Source organism: the organism of the source record quoted next, unplaced genomic scaffold (genome assembly GCF_019419815.1).
Source record: "Pyrus x bretschneideri cultivar Hongxiangsu unplaced genomic scaffold, Pyrus_bretschneideri_v1 Contig80, whole genome shotgun sequence".
Classification (NCBI taxonomy): Eukaryota; Viridiplantae; Streptophyta; class Magnoliopsida; order Rosales; family Rosaceae; genus Pyrus; species Pyrus x bretschneideri.
In genome coordinates this window covers 155972-162563 of record NW_025999821.1, presented here as the reverse complement: position 1 = coordinate 162563, position 6592 = coordinate 155972, and the positions used below count along the sequence as shown (strand labels likewise).

The window sequence follows — 6592 nt, the reverse complement described above, 5'->3', positions numbered from 1 at the left end:
TTGAATGATGCCGTGCACTCCTTGGTGAATTCAAACGTTACGCCTTTTTGTAAGAGACGGCAAAGAGGTTGTGCAACCTTCGAGAAATCCTTGATAAACCTACGATAGAATCCTGCATGGCCAAGAAAAGAACGGACCTCTCTAACCGAAGTAGGAGAGGGTAAGTGACGTACAAGATCTATTTTAGACTTATCAACTTCAATTCCTTTTTCAGAGATGATATGACCCAAAACTATACCTTGTTTAACCATAAAATGACATTTTTCCCAATTCAAAACAAGGTTAGTTTCCATGCATCTTTTCAAGATTAAAGTGAGATTATGCAAACAAGCATCAAATGAGTCTCCAAACACACTAAAATCGTCCATAAATACTTCAATTATCTTTTCAACATAATCAGAGAAGATACTTACCATGCATCGTTGGAAAGTGGCCGGTGCATTGCATAAACCAAATGGCATATGACGATATGCAAAAGTACCAAATGGACAAGTAAAGGTGGTCTTTTCTTGATCATCCGGCGCTATGACAATTTGATTATAACCCGAATAACCATCAAGAAAGCAATAAAAAGAATGACCGGCTAACCTTTCAAGCATTTGATCAATGAATGGCAAAGGGAAGTGATCTTTCCTTGTTGCGGCATTGAGCTTCCTATAGTCAATGCACACCCTCCAACCGGTTTGAATGCGTGTAGGCACAAGTTCATCTTCTTCATTTTTCACCACCGTGACTCCGGACTTCTTGGGAACCACTTGGACCGGTGAAACCCAACAACTATCCGAGATGGGATAGATGACTCCACAATCAAGCAATTTGATGATTTCCTTCTTCACTACTTCCATCATTGGTGGGTTGAGTCGACGTTGGCCTTCCCTTGATGGTTTGGCGCCTTCTTCCTGTTGGAAATATGCCCTGAAAGTCAATATTTGGAAGAAACCTTTCAGGACAATGAATTGATGTATATATGACTCTTATACATCGGAAGGCAAAGATACTAATCAGGACTATCTCAATGAACGAAATATGTCCTAAATAGTGAATCCATGGACAATGGATCGATGGAAGAAGTAACCTAATGATGTTAGATTACAGAGACCTTCTTCTCATAACCATCATGTCCAAAAAGGTTCCTGGTCATAAGGATTGTCGGAGGGATACTGACAATCCATAGACTGGTACATACTATGTCCGCTTCAAATTGGAAGGATGGAAAGTCTCATCCCATTCGTGTAGCGACACTAAGACAAGCATGTAGGTGCTCATTAAGGGAATGAGTTCACTGAACACAATCGAACGAGAGTACTTGCATGGAGGTCTACTCACATGTCAAGCAAGTAACTCTAATGGTTGGAATAATGTAAGTAATCCTTTGACCTGAGGCATCATCGTTGTCTTGTGGTTAAGTACTTAATCTTTGATTATGTTAAAGTCATTCCATTCGCGAGTGTCCAAGGCATCGTTGGGGTTAAGCCACTTAGCCATGAAGGCAAGTGAATGCGCAACAAGGAATCTCTAATCCTCGATAAGAGAGGATGAATACTCTAAGATATGATTCGGGAATCTTCGGCCGAAGTATCGAGCGTAATAAAGGAAAGCGTTCCTATACGTCTCAAATGAATCGTATAAGAAGGAATAATCACATTAGGGGTTTGACATTATAAATCCATACCCTAGTAATGTGATTGAGAGTATTGTTTTAGAGAAGGATCGAATTACATTGTAATTCCAACTGAATAGGTTCTCCGAATAACTTCTACATTAGCTTGGGTAGCCATGATATATGGTTAGATGTCACTCATGGCTTGTGAGTTCTTCTAGATGATTAAATGTAGTCATTAAAAGGAAGGTGAATTAAAAGTAAGTTTTAATTCATTAAGTGATTGGATAATCAATTGGATTGGTGCCAATCACCTCACTGCCTTGCTAATTAGAACCTAAAAGATTCTTCACCAATACACTCTTGTAGTGAGTAACTAATGGATGAAGGAAATAATTAATTGGATTAATTAAGTGTTTTGATTAATTTAGAAAGTCTAAAGAAATCATAAAAGCGATAAAGATCGTTTTGGGCTTAAAGAAACGTTCGGGTTTAATTGGGCCCATTGGGCCAAAACCCATTGGGCTTTTATTCAAGCATTGGATGACTTGAAATAATTAAAAGCCCAAAGCCCAAACTAAACACAAAGGGCCGGCCAAAGAGAAGGGAGAGAGTAGGTCAATTGTTGACTTGTTTCTTTATGTAATAAAAGGAACATTATGATGAAACATGAGTGAGTGTGTTAGGTGGTTCATAAAACACAAAAGAAAAGAAAATCAATCTCTCTCTAACTTCAAAGGCCGGCCACCATAGGGATGAATTAGCTAATCATCTTGTCACCCTTTTGGTTATTCCTTCATCTTTCTCATTACAAAGTGGGTGAGGATCTTTAGAGGTTTTCATATCTTTGGAAACTTGAAGAGGACCTAGGAGCACTCATTCTCAACAAAGTGGAGGAGGCAAGGAGGGAGGCTAGGCTCAAGGAGTTCAAGGAGCAAAGAGCTTGGAGGTGGTCAATCCTTGGTCTAAGATCTAGATCAAGAGGTATAAAACTACTCCTAAACTTTGTTCTTCAATAAATTGTTTTGATGCATCATATATAAACCTATGCATCTTGAAGGGGATTTGCATGACTATAGCTTTGATAAAATGTAAGACATGCTTCCGTTGCTTTCGTATATAAATTTTGAATTGTATATGCATGCTAGTCACTAGAAATCCCACATAAATCTCATATTTTCCCTTCAAGTGGTATCAAGAGCCAAAGTTTATGTATGATGTGTCCTTTTAGATTTTATGCATATGGGTTTTAATTTTATGTATGTCATATTATTGCTTCATTCAAAATATGTTTATCTTTTGTTTTTTCAAAGTGTTGAAAAATTGTAAATCAAAAGTTGAAAAAGGATATGCAAGAAAAGTGTTTTTGATGCATGAATGAAGTTTGAGTTTAAATTGTTTTTCATTCAAAATATGTTTATCTTTTGTCTTTTCAAATGTTGAAAAGGTGTATCAATAGTTGAGAAAGATATGTATGCAAAAATGTTTTGGATGCATGAATGAAAAGAGGGTTTAGAAACAAAAAATTTTGGGGTTTTATTCCTCAAAGGGGGTTCGGCTAAATGGGGATTTTTTTGTTAGTGTTTGTGTTTTGTTTTGAACCTCACACACACACTTTGAAGCTAGAAAGTAGTGATCTTGTCACTTTTGTTTTTTGGGTTTGAAAAATCACCAAGAACATACAAATCTTGAAAATATGTTCATGGTTTTGTTCTTGGTGTTCATGGTTTGGTTTTTTGGTGAAAATGGTTTTACATGCATTGTTTTGTGGTTATGGATGATGTACATACCATCCATAGCCTACACCAAAATTTAAATTAATACCTAGACTTGTCTAGATATATATTTCCATCAACCTTTTCCCTAAAGTCCTTAAAACAAAACTAAGTGGCAAACAAGATATATTTTTCTTCTACTTTATGTTGGTTCAATGCAAAATTGGGTGAGATATCCCATCCCTTAAATTGTGGCCGGCCACCCTAGTGGATTTCCCACTTGTGGGGTTTTTGTAATTTAAAGAAAAGTTTGGTATTACTTTTAGTATTTATGGTTTGACCCCTAACTTTTTCATATTTGCATTTAGACCCCTACTATTTAAAAATTGAAATGTTTGATTTTAATTTTATTTACTGTTTAAACTCATCATTGAATTATGCCCATATGCACTAAATCTAATTGTTTAAATGTTGCATTCCATTTGATTATTTAATATGATTAAGTAGTTAGAAAATGGGTGACTATGGACTTATGCCTTAAACGATAATTGAGCTATGAGATAAGGCGCTAAAATCAAATTGTTTGAACCTTGGGAATGTGTTTTAATTACTGTTTCAATTGGACCTTGTCACGTTTCGACATTAATCTATCTCTCCCTCTTAGTATGTGTAATTTGTAGGAATTTGTACAAATCGGTTTGTAATTCTTGTTACTTCTTAATCTCTTTTAGTTAGTTGATTCCCTCTAGTGCTAGACTAGAGTTTCTTTAACTATTGGTAAGGAGACATAACTAAAAGAGGGTTTTGACATGAGATTCAAGATTAAATGGGTCCAACGCCCTAATAAGCAATGAATGATTGTCTTTCATTTCTAATGGCTCAATGAAAATGTTTTAATTGGATTGAAAAGCACGTAATTAAAATGACACAACCTCCCCGAGATCTTATTCAACAATGTTGGCTCGTTGTTGCAATAACCCAATAAGTCCATGGTCATCCAAGAGCCTAAGATAACTATAAAGTCCAATTTCAAAGGATTGCAAAAACCGTAGTAGTAGTAGTTACTTCCAATATTTGAAAAATTCGTTTTTGATATTGATTTGTTTTTCTCAAAACAAATAGTGGGAGTATCATACGCTACTAAACTATAATGATTTCAATTAGTAGTTATATATATCTCCAATATTTTGAAAAATGTTTTGATATTGATTTGTTTTATGAAAACGAATAGTGGGGATATCATATGCTACTAATTTCATTAACTTTGGACTAGTAGTTGTAATAGGACAATTTATTTGAATATGTTTAAATAAATAAAATTGATGAGACCTTAAAATCCCTCAACCAACAAAGAATATTAAGTTGATAAACGAGAGATGTTTTGAACATTTCTTCGTAGGCCTTCCACCGTGGTGGGCTCCAATCGTTTGTGACTTGTACACCGGCTTCACCCTATCATGGGGGAGTACAAAGTGCATGCTTACACTCAGGAGGAGTCCATGAACATATGATGAGGTAAGTGTAGGCAACGAGGATGGCCGATATCATATCATTGTGAGGCTATTCTTGAACCCCTTCATGAACTAAGCATGGTGGGAATAACTTAACTAAGTGCAATGGTGCCGATATCGTATCATCGTGAGGCCACATTCTCTAGAGGCCAAACTAGATGGGTAATTACAAGAGTTGTAAATGGGTAAGTGTACCCTCTCATTATTATTTTTGCTAGCCGATATCGTATCATCGTGAGGTGGGCTTGGTAATAGTGAGCCTCCTATAACCTACTAGGAGCTTTCTTTGAAATCTCCCGGATTCCATCTTGAGGGATATGGAATTTGCCAAAAATGGTGGGTGGTGTCATTCGGTTTAAAGACCCGAATCGTGTGACTTAATCAACAATCAAACTAATTTATTTTATTGTTTATGTATTTAGATATGGTTGGAAGCACATTCGCGAAAATACTCGACAAACATTGCCTAGAGGGGCACAATTTCCCATCATGGTATCGTAATGTCAAGATTCTCCTAACATTGGAGAAGATTGTTTACGTACTAGACAAAGCTCCACCTGACATACCTCTTGGCCCTGAGGCCACAGAGGATGAACGTGCTAAGTATGACAAGCACGTTGAGGATGATACACAAGCCAAGTGCTATCTGTTGGCTTCCATGAATGAGGAGCTACAGAGACAGCACGAGAGCATGGACAGTGCATTTTCCATAATACTCCATCTTACGGAGTTATATGGTGAAGGGACGCGCAACCGTCGCTTTAACACTGTTTGTGAACTTGTGAAGACCAAGATGGTCAAAGGGGCTCCAGTGCATCAACATGTACTGAAGATGATAGGATTCATTGAACAACTGGAGAACCTAGGTACTCCACTTGACGGGGAATTGGCCCAGGACTTTATATTGGCTTCTCTTCCTGATTCATTCTCACAGTTCGTAATGAACTACAATATGAATAAAATAGATAGTACTCTCTCTGAGTTACTAAACATGTTAGTAACTGCTGAGAAGACTATGAAAGAGAACGTTGTAGGGACTGTTGCAGTAGCCTACAACAAGCCATCCTCTTCCAATCCTAAGCCGTATGGCAAAGGAAAGGGGAAGGAGATAAAGTCTCCCACTCCTAAACCGAAAGGAGGAGTGAAGAAAAAGAAAAAGGCAATGGAGCCCAAGGGGACTTGCCACCACTGTGGAAAGGAGGGGCATTGGAGGAGGAATTGCAGGTTTTACCTTGCAACTCTTAAGGACAAGCTACAAGGTATGGTTTATGTTCTCATCTTCAATTCTAATTGTTAGATCTTCTAAATATTTATATTTGATATAAAGTGCTAATCACTTGTATAATTGTATATAGGTGGAGGAGCTAAGTAGAAGAGGAACAAGCAAATAAAAGAGTGAAGAAGGTTCGGTCACCATGATTTTGCTTACTACTTGGGAAGTTTGTTTAGGCATTTAAAGATTGTCTTTAAACTTTCTTATTGTGTTAAGAACTTATTATGTGGCTTCATATGATGGAAGACCACTATTAATGCCTAAATGTTTGAAGGTACTTAAATAAGTCTCTAAATGTTTAGAGCTAATTCCTTTTAAGTTAAACATTGTGAATGTTTGTGTTATCATATTAATGTAATGTGATGAATGCCTTCTAATATATTATTTCCTTAAAGTAGTGTTATGAATTGAATATTGTCTTGTTGTATCCTTGTTGAGATACAAGATTTATATCACATTATAATGATATAAGTAATAAGAAAAACGTTTTCTA

At 36.6% G+C, this 6592-nt stretch overlaps 1 long non-coding RNA gene across 1 annotated transcript; it reads left to right on the top strand.

Moving 5' to 3' along the window:
- Positions 1-2547: 2547 nt before the first annotated feature.
- Positions 2548-5435, top strand: LOC125473264. The gene is made up of 2 exons (XR_007255139.1): positions 2548-2584; positions 5249-5435. It is a non-coding gene; the product is annotated as an uncharacterized LOC125473264 (long non-coding RNA).
- Positions 5436-6592: the final 1157 nt, after the last annotated feature.